The following is a 17,122-nucleotide window of genomic DNA, read 5'->3' on the forward strand; positions in this document are numbered from 1 at the left end:
AGACAGGCTGGTTACAAGTCACCTTGCAAGAGAAAAACCTAAAGGGGATCTCCAGACCATGCATGGGTCGTACCCATGTGGGAAATGCAAGGCATGTAAAAACAGTCAGAGAGTATTATCCTACCATGTGCCACACAAAGACTCTAAGATTATGATTGGCAAGTTCATCACTTGCTCAACCACATTCGTGGTTTACTGTCTAACGTGCCCCTGCGGACTTCGGTACGTGGGGAGCACCACTAAGGCGGTAAAACTACGGGTCCTAGAGCACCAAAGGGCCATCGCGAACAAAGATGAGAGCTATCCGATGGCCCGACATTTCGCCTCACATCATAACAGTGATAGGACCCTTCTTAGCTTCTTTAGCTTAGACTGTGTCCCACAAAACATAAGGGGTGGGGATCTGAAAATGAAGCTTAGGCGCTTGGAGTCAAGATACATTGTAGATCTCCAAACCAAGTCACCTGGAGGTCTCAATGCAGGGGAGGAACTTCTATCACACCTTTGAGAAACAGTAACTGATAACACGTGGGCTGAAAGAAAATGAGAATATTTTGCTTTTAAGAATTATTATTAATTTTGTTGGTGGGTGGGCATTCGAATCTAGAATTAATCTAAGATATAAGGTCTATTTATGTTAGAGTGTATGGATTATGGAGGCATGTCATTTACAGTACACCGAATGGGCCATCCAGGCCGCAATTATAAATATCATTGGCCATAGGTTTATATGAATGGAATTAGCCTATGCACGCCCTTTCCCAACGAGTATATAGAGATTTAGTGCAATGCGGGACTGGTTGACTTCCAGAGAATGGGTTGTTTATACCAGCAAGCACGATGAATTAGCCCATCCAGGGCTTAATAATGTGAATATTGTGTATATAGCATGTAAATAATTGACCAACTATTTTAGTCGGTCTGCTCATTATTTGTCTTTTGTTGACCAGTCTAAACATTGCTTGATTGTTATACTTTGATTAATTTGAGTAATTCACCATTCAAAGATGGCGCTCACACATTGATAAAAATGGTCCATTGTTTGTTTCAATGGTTTTGCTTTATTACACTTCCGCCTTGCCGTCGCCAGCTGACACTGACGAAGGCAAGTGCTGAAACGCGTCTGTTTGGAGAATATCTGCGCAATAAACTTGGAATTAAGTCTTACCTGCTGCGAGTGCTGTTTCCTTTGGTTTCCTTGGAACTACGGAGCTCGAAATATATATATATATATATATATATATATATATATATACTCTTTCTTGGAGGAGGTTTTTGGATATATATATATATAAATTTATACATAGAGAGAGAGATAGATATCTATATATTTATACGTGTCCGGGATACAGCAGGAGCCAGCCTTGGGGGATGTCGATCCTCAGTGCCATTATTGACTCTAGGAGGGGGGCCGTGTGGCCCCCCTCCTTTGATTTAAAAGGGCCTGCCCCGGGAGGTGGCAGTACCTAGGGCTGAGAATGGCCCAGAATGGGGAGTCGCGCAGTCGCCCTCCTTAAGAGGCCTCTCCTTAACAACAATAGAAAGCCAAGGGAGGGTGTTCCTCAAGGCTGGGCATCCTGAGTGACACCCTATTGAATTTATATTTACGCCCTCAGGAGGTGGTGGTCCCTTGGGCTAGGGGGGTCTGCGTGGCTCCCCAATTTATTTTTATGTTTTGGTCCTGGTAATTTGGTGGTCCCTGTGATGGTGTTCTGGTGGTGGAGTTCTGAAGGAGTGAAGCCATTGTGGTGTGGAGGCCAATAAGTTCTAGTTATCATGATCTCCCTACACATATATGTTGTGAACCTGTCAATATGAACATGTAGGTAGTGCACAATGGCATTTATTTTGCATATAGAATTGCAAACCAACTTCATACACACACTGTTGTCTGTAGATCCACAGTCACCACAAGCACAACACCCATAACCACCAACTATTTTTTCATGTATCAATACATATGTGGTATTCTTGGTGGTGTTTCCTCCTACAGCCGCATCTGTCAATGACGCCGTCGATGTGGGAGGTGGATTCTGGTGGAGACTGCGGGACCCCGACATTCTTCACTCCAAGGACCTACCAACAATTAAATGCAGCGGGCCGACAGCCAAGGGAGCGGGTTGGAAAACCATTGGAAAAGGGACGGTGGGACTCGATCTGCCAACATCTAAATCGTGCCCCACATTCTAGCCTTAGTTGCACTGATGATTATGTCGTCGCAGCCAGAACACCTGCCGGTAAATGCCAACGATTGAGTTTTTGATGGTTCCAACTGCCTGCTCCTGAAGGGCTACGGTTATATATGCTAGGGTTGAAGCCAGTTTTGTGGCAATGACTTGCGCCAAAGGCATTTAGGGTGATTCTGAAAGCACAAACGTGGCTAACAAGGTGTTGCACTTTTATATTATGGACCATTTGTGAGCTAAAAATATGCCTCAAATATCACACTTAGGTATTTATAATCTAGTTCTAAATCCAGCGTGTTTTTATTCAAGTTGAATACTGGTGCGGTTGACCTCCATCTGCTGATAGATATTGTTTTAATTTTTTTAAGATTGACTTCCAGGGCGTATGTTTCTTAATACTTTGCTGTGATATTTAGTAACTTCTTCAGGCCTATTTTTGTGTGACTTATCAAGATCACATCAGCAGCATACATCATATTTGTAGCATCAAAACCTGCTATCTTTAGAGAGTGGGAGTTAACCTTATTAAGTGCTGTTGTCCACATTCACTCTGTCAAATATAAATTAAAAAGGAACAGAGCGAGGAAACAGCCTTGTTTCAGTCCATTGCTGCTAAATACTCTCCACGAAAGTGATGTTCCAGTCCAGAGTCTGATCATTAGCCATGTATTGTAATATAAAACTGTATTGCGTTTATGAGGACTGGTGCATTGCTGCATTGTTGGAGTTGGCGCCAAAGTAAAGTTCACTGGATTGTAGCAAAAGCAGACCGAACGTTCACAAAACATATGTTTCTGTTGGTTCCTTATTTTATCAATTATTAGGGAGAACATTAGGATGGTGTTTGATGTCGCTGAGCCACTGATAAAGCCGGTTTGATTAGCAGGGGCTAGTGAGTTTTTCTCTGCCAAGTTGGTAAGTTCAGATAATAACAACACTGCTAAATATTTTGCCTCACCATTCAACTAGATGATCCGCCTGCAGTTAGATGGTGAAGATTTCCTCCCAGCCGTGTAAATTGGGATTATGATCAAACCCCAAAAGCTGTTGGCGATCACTCAACGATGAAGTGCATGGTTGAAAAGCAGTCACAGATGTTTTGACCAATACTACAGATTATCTTTGTAGATGGCCTGGTGAAGGCCATCTCTGCAACTTGCCATAATTACGTTTGGGACTGATTCAGGGAAGATTTTGTTCCAGTCAGAAGAATGTTGTGATTGGGAGGGGATTTAGGGCCATATGTATTATCATTTAGTTAAGCAAGTCTCAAATTGTGCTGAATTGCGACTTGCAATTTGCGACTTGCTAAACTGAATGTACAACAGTGTCTCAGAAAACTGTTTATGATTCCCAATGGGGTCGCAAATTGCATGCCTCATCAATATTCATGAGGCCAGCGCAATTTGCGACCCCACTGTGAATGGCTAGCACTCACAGGGATGGTGGTATGCTGGGGTCAGCAGACCACCATGTCTGTGACTGCTTTTTCAATAAAGTTTTTTTTTAAATGCATCCTCCGCTCCGAAGGTGCGCCAAAAGGTAAGCCCGTCTGCGACCAGATGAGCCCTAAGGGCATGACCCCTGCCCGAACACAGTCAGAGGCCAACCACTCGATTAGAGTGGTGTACTCGGCCACGGCGCTACGCAACATAATGGAGTCAGCATCTACTTTACAGGGTAACATGCTAGTTTGTCCACACAAATTCCCCGTTTCCCTGGAGGGGCCGGTAGCCTGTTGGAGATGCTCCTTCCATGGAAACAAGCTCATTAGTCATGTCCCTCTTACTTGTTCTTTTCGAACCCTGCCGTCGAAGGGCCTATCATACATTCTCTGTAATATTTGATCTTTAGCCGCACATCCCATGGAAATCTGGGACCTGATTCACTCGTTGCCCCGGAATTCTGTTTCTTGACGGAAATCTGGCTGAATCCCGCCAATTTGCCGTTGATAAATTTGGCCATCCCTGACAATTATAGTTTTATTCAGCTGGACCGGGTGGGGAAAATGGGGGCGGGGGGATATTGCTATTGCGTTTAAAAAGTATCTTAAAGTTGTGTGGATCAAAACCGTCTCTGATAAAAATCTGGAACTAGGCCTCTTTAAAATCACTTTTTCACCATCGGAAAGTTGGACAGGTGCCCTAGTTTATCGACCCCCTGGCCCAAAAGCGGACTTTACAGACAGGCTTACAGATTGGATAGCTACTTATGCCCTGGCTTCCAACAAATTTTTATTACTGGGTGATTTTAATTTTCATGGCGAGTTATTCTCGTCCCCTGAAGTGAACAAACTCTTCACAGACATGGAGCACCTAGGACTCTCCCCAAAAATTCAGGGACCTACCCATAATGGGGGGCATTCTCTCGACTGTTTACGAACATTTCCTCACTTGAGTATGACGCACCACGGCCTCTTATGTGGTCAGACCACTTCATGATGATTTATGAGTCCACCCAGGGTGCCGGCAACTTATGAGACAGTCTGGGGAGAGCCCTGGACAAATTGTTCCAGCATAACTGAAGTCCAGGCCCCTCTCGAATCGCCGCTCTGCACAATGGTACACCTCCGAATTAAAGCAGGAAAAATCCGCCTGTAAAAGATTGGAGAGACTTTGGCGGCGAAGAAATTCTCCCAGTCAAAGAAACTTTAATTTAAGGACAGCGTGATATGTGTTCATAGCGAACCAAATTGAAAACGCTACCAACTCCTCTAAGGCTTTGTTTGACATTGTGAATGATTTTGTATCTCCAGTGGCAGGTAAGCAACCGTCCATAGAATCCCAGGACCTGTGTGATGCATTGGCCAGGTTCTTTCAGGAGAAAATTGAAACTATCTATTCTAAGTTGACTTATTCTGCTCCTATTTTCCCTAGCTCAGATAGCCCACCCATTCGGATAGACTGTTCACTTGAATGTTTTAGGCCAATTAATCTAGTAGAAATTCACAAAGCCCTTGAGACTGCGAAATCGGGCTCCCCGGAGGATAATTGTTCTCCAAAAGGGGGAACAGCGTTTACAACGCAACTTTTACAACGAAGTACCTTTATGACGCAACCATTACAACGCAACTTTTACAACAACTTGCGCTGGGGGGCGCTCTAGGATAGGGAATAGTTTTAATTTACTATCCAACACCTTCCCTACTATCCACGGGGACTGGAGTGGAATAGTAAATTAAACTATTCACTATCCAGCGCCCCCCAACGCAAGTCGTTGTAACGACTTGCGTTGTAAAACTTGCGTCGTAAAGACATGCGTTGTAAAAGTATGCGTTGTAACGACGTACATCCCTCCAAAAGTCATGGCACTCTTGTCTCATTCACTGGCGCCCATGATTCAAAAATTCTTTAATTTATCAATCTCAGAGGGCGAAATTCCGGTCCCTTGGAAGGAAGCCTTTGTTCACCCTATATTGAAGAAACCAGCGGCAAACCCTATCTCACTGATACCCCTACTGGGTAAAACACTTGAAGGCATGATTACCAGTTGAACATCTACCTTGAATCTAATTGTATTTTGGATGCCTCGTAGTCTGGCTTCCGCAAGGGTTTCAGTACGGAAACAGTGCTTTTAGCAGTCACTGACTCCCTGCGGAGGACAGTGGATGCTGGAGGATCAGCAATTCTGATTCTTCTTGACCTCTCCGCGGCCTTTGATACCATCTCTCATGTTAGACTGGCGGAGAGGTAAATGGATATCGGTATCCAGGGGCTGGCCCTCAAATGGCTACAGAATTTCCTGACTGACAGATCCCAAACGGTCATCATGGGTCCCTATCAGGCAGAGAAAATTTCATTGGACAAGGGTGTCCCCCAGGGCTCCTGCCTTAGCCCCACCCTCTTTAATATCTATATGGCACCATTGGCTAAGGTTGTGGAAGCTCTGGGGTTCGAAACTATCTCATACGCCGATGACACCCAGCTGTTGTTTAACATCGGCCCAAATCAGGAGGCGGATAGACTACGTTTTTCCGCAGGTATTTTGGAGATCTCCAATTGGATGAATAACAACTTTCTCCAGTTGAACCCTGGGAAGACGGAAGTCATGCTGCTGGGAAAGGCGGCGGCGATCTGGTCCAATGATTGATGGCCTGTACAGCTGGGTAAATTTCCTACACCCAAAGAGTGTGTCAATAACCTGGGTATCAAGATCAACCATTCTCTTTCTATGCAGGATCAAGTAACGGCTGTTGCTGGATCCTGTTATTATAGGTTAAGATTGCTGAGGAAGATCTTTCCTTTCATTCCGTTAGAGCATCGTAGAACCCTGGCTCAAGCTATGGTGGTCAGCCGTCTGGATTACGGCAACACTCTTTTAGCAGAAGCAGGGACAACTTCTCTAAATAAGCTACAGGTGATCCAAAATACAGCGGCCAGGTTGGTTTTGAATATGCCCGCAAGATCATCTTCGCTGCCTCTGCTGAGAACATGTAACTGGCTGCCTATAAAACAAAGATCCGTTTTCAAAGTTTGCTTTCTGACTTTTAATGCCCTTTCAGGGTCGGGGCCCAAAATATCTACAAAATGAACTGGTAAAACACGCCCCGAGTCGACCTCTGAGATCGAGCTCACAGCTTCTATTGCATGTACCCCGAATCCGACGCCACAGGGTAGGAGGTATGGCTTTTTCTTACCTGGCCCCCAAATACTGGAACAACCTTCCTTTCTCCTTGCGAGAAATTTTATCCTATCAAATTTTTAGGAAGCAGCTATAGGCCTTCCTGTTCTAAAGGTATCCTCCTCTCTGTTTTTTTCTTTCCTTGAGTATGTTTCTGAGTAAGTGCCGAGATGCCTCATGGTGATTCAAGCGCTATACAAAAGAGTATTACATAACATAACATCCTGTTTTCCGTAAAGGATAAAGGGATGTATTTAAAAAAGAAAAATGAAACTTTTCAGTTTCATTTTTTAAGGGCAGGCAGTGTTTACTGGGACCACTGCCTGCTCTTAAAAAATATTTTCTCACCCATCTACCAAGGGGAAGAGGTCTCCTTCCTCTTTGCAAGTGGTTTACCGTCGACTTGATGTAAGTGGTTAACTGTGAGTGTTTTGCAACCGCACATGTGGTCGCAAAACAATAGTACATTGGTGTTAGAGTCGCTATTAGGAAGGGATGCCCTTGGCACGCCCCTTCCTAACAGAGAGTCGCAAATGCTATTTTGCGAAGTAATGACTTGCAAAATAGCAATTGTACATACCACTACAATTTTTTGCGGGCACAAACGGGTTGATTTCCCTTTAGCGATCGCAAAAAACAGTCATACATCTAGCCCACATCGTGGGACCAACGCCAAAACGGATTTACCTGAGGACTACTGAGGATCTCTTTTGAAAAACTTGGAAGCTCATTTTTGAAATGCATTGAAATTTATCGTCGCGACTTGAGCGTAAGATTAATGAATCTGTTTAACCTTGAGAAAGCACTGGTTCCATCTGCCACATAGGGCGAAACACATGTCAGCTGTCTTCTCTCTTCTCAATAAAATCTTACTATCAAATCAAGAGTGAAATGGATTAATTAAGCGGTGAATGAACACGAAATGGAATAACGGTCTTTGTCAGAAAAACATTCGGACAATAAGGATCCATCCCTGCTCATTAACTATCTGTCTGAAAAGAAGGAACATAGCTCTCACATATATAACCCTACTTGATTCTGCGAAGCAATCACAGTTTAGTGCTTCGAGCACAGTTTCTTCAATTTTCTAGGAACCAATATCTAGACCCAGGACCCCAGGACCTGTTGCTCTCTGTTGGAATTCATACATCTGGCCCACAATGCGTAAAACAAAACAAATATTATACAAAAAAAGTTATGATACAAAAACAAGGTTAAATTACTTAACAATTTTCAATCAATCAATCAATCAGGACATTTGTTAAGCACGCTCCATACCCTTGGGCATCTCAAGGCGGTGGGAGGGGTGCTGCTACTGATCGAAAAGTCTTGAGAAGCCTCCTGAAGGCCAGGAGGTCTTGGGTCTGTTGTAGGTTGGTTGGGAGGGTGTTCCAGGTCTTGGCGGCGAGGTGGGAGATGGATCTGCCGCTGGCAGTTATTCTTCAGCTGCGTGGCACTGTGGTGAGGGCGAAGCTGGCGGAGCAGAGCTTGTGGGTAGGGGAGTAGAAGCTGAGTTGTTTGTTGAGGTACGCTGGGCCGTGGTTGTGGAGGGCCTTGTGTGCATGGATGAGGAGCTTGAAGGTTATCCTCTTGTTAACAGGGAGACAGTGTAGGTCTCTCTGGTGAGGTGTGATGTGGCTGGGGTGGGGGACGTCCAGGATCAGTCATGCCGAGGCGTCCTGGATGCGTTGCAGCCGTCTCAGGAGCTTGTTTGATGTTCCTGCGTAGAGGACATTTCCGTAGTCCAGCCTACTGGAGACGAGGGCCTGGGTGGGGATCCACTTGAAGATCCTGCGGAGCATTCGTAGAAGTTTAAGCAGGATGAGGAGACGGCGTTGACCTGTTTAGTCATGGAGAGGGTGGAGTCGAGGATGATCCCCAGGTTGCGTGCGTGGTCAGTGGGTGTCAGGGCTGTTCCAAGTGATGTCGGCCACCAGGAGTTGTACCAGGCTGAAGGGGTGGAGCCATGGATGAGGACCTCCGACCTGTCCGAGTTTAGCATCAGTCGGCTGTTCCTCATCCATTCGGCAATGGCCCCCATTCCCCCATGGAGGTTGGTTTTGGCGGTGTGAGGGTCTTTGGTGAGGGAGATGATCAGCTTGCTGTTGTTGGCGTAGGAGATGATGTTCAGGTCATGCTGACGGGCGACATAGGTGAGGGGTGCCATGTATATGTTGAACAGCGTTGGGCTGAGGGAGGAGTCCTGGGGTACACCACAGATGATTTCGGTGGTGGTGGAGCTGAAAGGGTTAGTTGGATGCTCTGTGTTCTGCCAGAGAGGAAGGATGTGGTACAGTCCAGGGCCTTCTCTTGGATCCCGGCGTCATGTAGGCATGTTTGTAGTGTGTGGTGGGAGAATGTGTCGAAGGCGGCTGACAGGTCCAGAATGAAGGTTCCTCTGAGGGCTACTGTTTGTGCATTGTCGAGCAGGGTCCTCATGTCGTCGGTGGCAGTGATGAGGGCAGTTTCAGTGCTGTGGTTGCTGCGGAAACCGGACTGGAATGGGTCCAGGATGTTGTTGTCCTCGAGGTAGCGGGTCAGTTGTTTGTTGACGGTTTTCTCGGTAACCTTCACCGGGAATGAGAGTAGGGAGATGGGACGGAAGTTCTTGAGGCCCTTAGGGTCTGCCTTGGGTTTCTTGAGTAGTGCGTTGATCTCGGCGTGCTTCCAGCTCTCAGGGAAGGATGCTGTCTCGAAGGAGGTATTGATGACTTTCTGGAGATGGGGTGCAATGATTGTGCTGGCTTTGTTGAAGACGTGGTGTGGGCATGGGTCAGACGGGGATCCAGAGTGGACGGAGTCTGATGGTGTCATTGTCGTTGACATTGGACCATGTGATCAGGCGGCTGGTGGTCGTGGCGGTGGGGATCTCGGTGGTTGGTGGGGCGGTTGTGGCGTTGAAGCTGTTGTGGATGTCTGCGTTCTTGCGGTGGAAGTAGGTGGCCAGTGAGTCGCACAGGTCCTGCGAAGGGGGGATGTCGTTGGTGTTAGAGCTGGGGTGGAGAGCTCCTTCACAATGCTGAAGGGCTCTTAGCTGTTGTGAGCGTTGTTATCCAGGCGGTCCTTGAATGCGGTCCTCTTGGCGGTTCTGGTGAGTTGATGGTGTCTGCGGTCGCATTCTTGAGGGCCGTGTAGTTGTCTGCTGATCGTTCGCGGAGCCAGTTCTTCTCCAGTTTCCGGCAAGTATGATTGGAGGCCTGGTGGTTTTCAGTAAACCAGGTAGCTGTCTTGCTGGTGTAGCTGTTGGAGGGAGTGTTGAGCGGGGGGAGGGTGTTGGCGCAGTCATTGATCCACTGTCGGAGGTTGAGGGCGGCGTTGTCGGGTTAGGTGGGGTTGGCTGGTGGGCTCTGGGCGAGGGCGGTAGCTAGCTGCTCTTCAGTGACTTTTCCCCAGCAGTGACGTGGGCATCTGTTGGGTGCGGCGATGGGCAGTGGGCTTCCTGAAGGTGAAGTGGACGCAGCGGTGCTCGGTCCAGTGGGGTTCAGTGGTGTGGTTGAAGAAGACGTGGGGGCTTGCGGAGAAGATGGGGTCTAGTATGTGATCGGCGGCGTGGGTGGGTGTTGTCACAAGCTGTCTGAGTCCGAGGTTGGCGAGGTTGTTGATCAGGGTGGTGGAGTTGGCGTCGTTGTTGTTCTCGAGGTGGAATTTCAGGTCCCCGAGGAGGATGTAGTCTGTGGAGACGAGGGTGTGGATGCTGAAGTGATTGGTGATGGAGTCACTGAACTGTGGTCCAGGGGTCTGTAGATGAGGGTTCCTCTGAGGGTGGTGTTGGGTTCGGTGTGAACCTGGAAGTGTAGGTGTTCGGCGGTGCTGAGGGTGTCGTCGGTGCTGGCCAAGACACTGAGGGTGTTCTTGTGGACGATGGCAATTCCACCTCCTGTTCCATTGGTGCGGTTTCTGCGGGAGATCTTGTAGCCTTCCGGGATGGCTATGGCGATGTCAGGTGCTGAGGTGGGGGTCAACCAGGTCTCCGTAAGGAAGGCGACGTCTGGGGCGGTGGAGTCAAGGAGGTCCCAGAATTCGACAGCGTGCTTGCGGGCGGAGCAAGTATTGAGGCGGATGCACCTCAGGTGGTTAGGTTCGTTGGTTGGTGGTTTTGCAGGTCGGATACTGATGAAGATGCAGTTCCAGGACGTAAAGGGCCCTTGGATGCCCTGCGGGGTGGCCCGGTAGCAGGTGTGTTCTCGTCCGGAGTTGAGTGCATGGATGGTGCTGGCGTCGTAGTGTAGTCGGGTGTCGTGGTGTCTTCGGGGTCCAGGGGTTCTGGCGCAGGGTCCGGTCCGTGCGCAGGCGGGCTTGCCTTGGGCTCGCCACTGTGCGCGTCTGCTGCGCGCGGCCGCGCAGCGGCCGCCATATAAGGGGATGTGGGAGGGAGGAGCAGCTGGGTGGTGGGAGCGGGGCGGGGAATGGGAGAGCGGGGCCGCAGGGAGGCAGCGGCGGGGAGGGACGGAGAGATACAGAAGGCGAAAGGGGGTGGAGGCAGGGGCGCTATACAGTCAACAAACGCAGGGCAACAGAACCAGTTAATAGTGATACAAATAAAATGGTACAGTACAGTTTAGAGCAAAACAATAGAAACAAGAAAAAACAGCACAGTACATTTTTACCAGCGGGTGGGGGGAACAGCGAATTCACGAGGCGGCAGCAGCTGGCTCAAAGGCGGGCACAAACAGGCGGAGCTGTGCGGTGTGGGGGCGGCCTGACCTGCAGCAGGGTCAAGGGTCGCTCCCTCTACCATGCAGCGGCCACCATATAAGGGGATGTGGGAGGGAGGAGCAGCTGTGAGGTGGGAGTGGGGCGGCGCATGGGAGAGCGGGGGTGGGTCGCAGGGAGGCAGCGGCGGGAAGGGACAGAGAGATACAAAAGGCGAAAGGGGGCGGGGCAGGGGCGCTATACAATCAACAATTGCAGGGCAACAGATCCAGTTAACAGTGATAAAAATAAAATGGCACAGTACAATAGAAACAAGAAAAAACGGTACAGTAGAGTTTTTTTTGTGCATATTTTATATAGCGCGAACTCGACCCAAAGGTATTGTTGCGCTTTACAGGAGCACCGTATTTACATTACCAATTCAGGCACGGGGAGATTAAGTGATTTGCTCAGAATCACAGGATGTGGACTCGACCTTGGGGCTCGAACCGTGGTTTCCAGCACCAGCGTCGGCGGCCAGGCAAAAGCAGCTGGCTCAGAGGAGGGCACACACAGTCGGAGCTGTGCGGTATGGGGCAGCTTGACCTGCAAGCAGGGTCAAATAGTAAAGTGCCTACAATAATATACTTACCTTTGATAATTTGGTCCATGATAGTTCTAATCACAATATTTTGTCTACACTATTATTATTAGACACCGTGCTTAATTTGTAAATGAACGAGAGCTGGGGCTCGAAGCTCTTGCATAATGTCTGATGGGGAAATATAAGTGCAAGACCCTAAACATTTTTTTAGCAGAAGAATCAGTTTAAATCAAATATTTTATGAACCCAATAAATCATTTCTAAATTCAGCCTGTAATTCAAGAAAGAGAAGACCGTTCCTCATACTATCATACATTAGCTAGCGAATACTTACATAAACAAAGTTTTACAGTATGGTAATTATCTGTATGTAGAACCTTTACCAGTTCCGAAAACATCTTCTTGGTACTCTCCTCACACATATGGGGCAGGTACCTTCATTTTTAATTCGTCCTAAAGTGGTTTGATTCACCTCTATAGTCAACAAACTAAAACAAAGTTTGAGTCCAAATTTATTAAGGCTTTGCACCATCGCCCTGTGGCACAAAGTGAGACAAAGTTATTCACACTAGAATTTAGTTTCTAGTAAAAGGGGTATTTTGCATGGGAAAGATGGCCTTTTCTGAACACAAGAACACTTTGTCTTGTCACAGTGTATCACTTTACAACAAGAGGGCACTACTGGGTATTACTTCCTTACTTAGGTGGCTAAGTGTTAACACCTAAATGCATAATGCCCGAAATACGAAGGGCCTCATTTATGAGGCCATACCGACACTTTTGCGGCCCTGAAAAGTCACATTTTTAACCGTCCAGTGGCGTAATGTGCCACCGCATATTTATAAGGCCACGAAAAGCCTCTGTATGTGGCTTTTCATGGCCTTGTATATATGCGCCCATTTTACGCAGGAAACTGTGTTGAAGGGGCGTTCCATGGGTGCTGCTGTGGGTGCTCCCACACAACTCTCATGTAACCTGATACATTCCCATATTAACAAGTCATCGTAAACCTAGGAATGTGTCAGAACCTAATGCCAGCTCAAGGGTGGCGGTTAGGCGGTGCAAAGAAGAGAAATGACAACATTTCTCCTCATGCTTTCATTTTTCTATGTGTGCTGAAAATGGAAAGTTCCTGAAAGGATGATTTTGTGCAGGAAGGGTCCCTTCCTGCACAAAATCAATCAACCCAGCAATGCAGGCACCCTTGCACCATGGTGCAAAGGTGCCTGCATTGGCGCATGGCAGACCATTGTGCGCTGGAGCCACAGAATGGGACCGGACTGTGCCGTATGATATAGATACAGCTCATTCCTGCCCTTTACTTTTGCTGTAGGGCAGCATAGCAGGGACGCGTGCAGAGCTGCCCTACGGCAAAAGCCCATTAAAAAGGCCCTAGAGATTCTAGACTGTGCTTTACTTCAAAAGCTAAAGCTTCGTTGTAGCAGATGTTGACAAGAAACAACAGGGCATATTTACAAGGGGATTGCCCCACAGGAACGTCACTTTCACCTATGTTTGTGTGGTGCAATGCCCTGCTCCATATTTACAAAGCGGCATTAAGCTACTTTTTGTGGCTTGATGCCACTTTGTATATATGGTACCCTTTCACGCAGTTTTCTGCGTCAAAGGGGCGTGCAATGGGTGTTGCTGTGGTCATTCCATCACAACACCCATTGCTTTTTGATGCTGCCCCAATTTATAAGTACCTGTAAATCTAAGGCAGTGCCAAAAACTAACGCCATTTAATAGCAGGCTTTAGAATGGTGCAATGAGGAGAAATACTTTAATTTTTCCTTGTGATTTCTTTTTCTATGTGTGGTGCATTCTGCAGCACACAGAGAAAGAGCAAACACCTTCAATGATTTTTTAAGTGCAGGAAGATGTCCCTTACTGCACATAAACAATGATTAAATCTGACAATTTGCTAAATCTATGTGTGCTGCAGAAAGGGGCACCTTCCTACACATAAACAATCATTCCCTGCAAAGCTGGCAACCTAGCGCAAGGCAGCTATATTTAGCGCCAGCGCTAATGAAACCAGAGGAGTGCGCCGTATTGCTGAAAATATTGCCACAGCTCCATGGGCCACCATGTTATTGTAAATATGTCCCACTGTTTTTTATTGTTCAAACAAAACCAATACATTGCATGTGTGCTGTAGTGCACAGAAAAAACATATAATGTGTGGTAGCCTTTTGGGTTGTCTAGGCATAGAAATGTGTGCTGGAAAGATATACATCCTGTACATATCCCGTGGTGAAAAGAGCACAGTCGCCTCTACAACATGGTTCTAGTCTGTGCAATGTGCAAGGTAGCTAATTAGAAGGTCACCCCAGGGGATGATAGTGCCAGCAAGCCTGTCGTACGTGCCATGGATCTATTTTGTGTTTTCCCTTTGTGCCATGCAGCACATAAAATTTGGTTGCAGCACTATGCGAAATAAAAAATAATAAACATCCTGTTTTATTTTTTAGCATGTCAGGCCTCAATCTTTGTATTCATAAACTCTAAAGATACAAGGTCATACTAACTAGTGCAATCTTTCAACTATAACTTATATAAAGTCTTGGCAGGTAATGCAGAGATGTATGATGGAACAATGCTGGGAAAAACTGTGCATGCCTTTACAATGCAATTTTTACCCAGGCCATTTTTGCAGGTTTATCCCCAAACTTTGTGAGTTTTGCCTCCTATTTTACCGACCCTGTTCTTGTTGGCTATAGGATTCTGGGCACTTTACCATTGCTGAAGGGCACATGCTCTATGTATGAATTGTGATCTGATTGGCTATCTATGATTGGCATATTTGATTTACTAGTAAGCCCCTAGTATAGTGCACAAGTGTGCCACAGCCTGTAAATCTGTAAATCAAATGCTACTAGTGGGCTTGCAGCACTTGTTGTGCCACCCACAGGAGTATACCTGAAAATGTATCTTATGCCTGCCACAGCAGTGTCTGCATGCTCAGTTGTAAACTGCCATATTGTAATGGCAAGTGCACCCAATTATCAGGCCAAAGCCTTCCTTTTCCTTACATGTAAGCCAACCCTTAGGTAGGCCCAAGGTATCTCCTTGGGCAGAGAGCAGTGTATGTGAAAGGTAGGACATATACTGCTGTGTATGGCTTGTCCTGATAGTAAAATACTGTGTATCTCGTTTTTCACTATTGAAAGGCTATCTGTTGCATAGGCTAACATGGGAGTTGCTTTGCAATATCTAATAAGTATAATTTTCCATAGTGGCAAGATAAAGAATTGGAGTTTAGGTTCTCTGAACTTAGAATGTATTATTGCCCAAACCAGTCATGCACAGTTCCCCGTACTCCATGAAGGTTGCATTAGAGTCTGTGTGGAGAACCAGCCCAGGCCCCTATTCCCTGGTTGAGCATCGCACCAGGATGAGCAAAATAAATAACAATGCTTCATTGCAGCGTTGTGATTGGTCAGGGCAGCCTGGCTATTCTTCCTTGATCCTGTCCCATGAAGAGTGCAAAAGTAAGGAGCAGAGACGCGGGAACTGGCGGCAAGTTAAGTGCATAATTTTTTTCCCAGTTGTGCAACCCTGTATCCCCTGCATCCCCACACCCTCCCCGCACCTGCCCCCACCTCACCACCCACATGTCATGCCAGCCGCCACTGCTTTCCACAATGCTGTCTCTCCCCCTGTGGGGAGAGACAGCATTGTGGAAACTGGGTTGGCATGGGTTCAGAGACCCTTACAGCAAAGAGAACAATGACAAAATGGAGTATTAGTACGAGACCTAAAACCCCAGGGGCCTCATTTATGATCTCTTGCGTCACTTTTACGCCACCGGTGCGTCACTTTTTGTGACGCACCAGCAGCGTAAAAAATGCGTCTTGTTGCGCCATGAGATTTCTTGCCCCTCTCTGAACTCATTAGTGCTGCTAGGGGATTTGTGCACTGATCTGTAGAACGACTGGGCTATTTTGTTTGCTCCAAAAAGACTCACTGGCCTGGGCTTGTTGGGAAACTTCCCTGGCTTCCAGGATCACCACGCCCCACACTGCCACATAGTGGTAGCAAGAAGATCCACCCTGGCTCTGGGCTCACCCCCACATGATGTTCAGAATAACCAGAGAAATTACCGGATAGCCGCTCATCAGCTGAGCAAGTGCCACAAGTGAACAACTGCTGCCAAGACCCTGCAACCTGTGAAGAGGAGCCTGGGTGGGGAGTGGAGCGAGGTAGCTTTCTGAGTGAAGCCAGAGCTTCGTACCTGCCCCAGGCCAATATCCAGTAGAGAGAAAGGATCCTCGCACCCCCTTGCCTGCTGCAGCTGTGGAGGTGTACCGTGAGGTAGCAGATGGTCCCAACCGGGGAAGAGGGAGACCACGTGAAGGTTCCAAGCACTGCCGCAGTTCTCCATCTGGGCCATTGGACTTTGGCCACAACTTGATGTTAGAAAAGTACGACGATACACGCACAGCCAGCGCAGACCTCGATGCTTGAGGAATAGGGCTGAGCTTTACAACATACTTTGCAGCTGCACTGTGCAGTCACGGGCTGCTGGTGGGTGCATTACGTGTGCAGGGGACCTAGGGTGGTCCTCCCGTTGAAGGTAGTGGGGCATGTCCGCCCCCTCTTCCTGGCCCATACCTTGGGGCATTTCTTTGGGATCATCGAATATCCCCGGCTGACAGCAAATGCAAAGCACCTTCACGGCAGCTGTACTTCTCTCAATTCACATATGCGAGAGACCAAGTGAGGTCTCTCCATCAATGGGGGCATCATTGTTTTAGTATAATACCCCATTCCTTTTACCTTGGGGCCATTAATTGAAATTACCCCACCGCTGGTAGCGGGCGCACCGGTAATCCTGCGGCCTACGTTACGGGCCTGATTCCCATTGAGTCTTTTTTGGTCAATTGTGATGATTTGTGTGAGTGATCTCTATACCTGTTGCAGTGTTTTGGTGCCCTGATGTGTTTATGCATGTCGCTTTGGCCCTGTAGGGTTGCACTAACAAGTACTGTTATCAGAAAATGCACCAAATGTACAGTGAGGGTGCACTAAATGTGGTGTTAAATGTTTTCACGATGTTTTTAGGATATATGCAACT

The sequence above is a fragment of the Lissotriton helveticus genome, chromosome 3_2 (genome assembly GCF_964261635.1).
Source record: "Lissotriton helveticus chromosome 3_2, aLisHel1.1, whole genome shotgun sequence".
Lineage (NCBI taxonomy): Eukaryota > Metazoa > Chordata > Amphibia > Caudata > Salamandridae > Lissotriton > Lissotriton helveticus.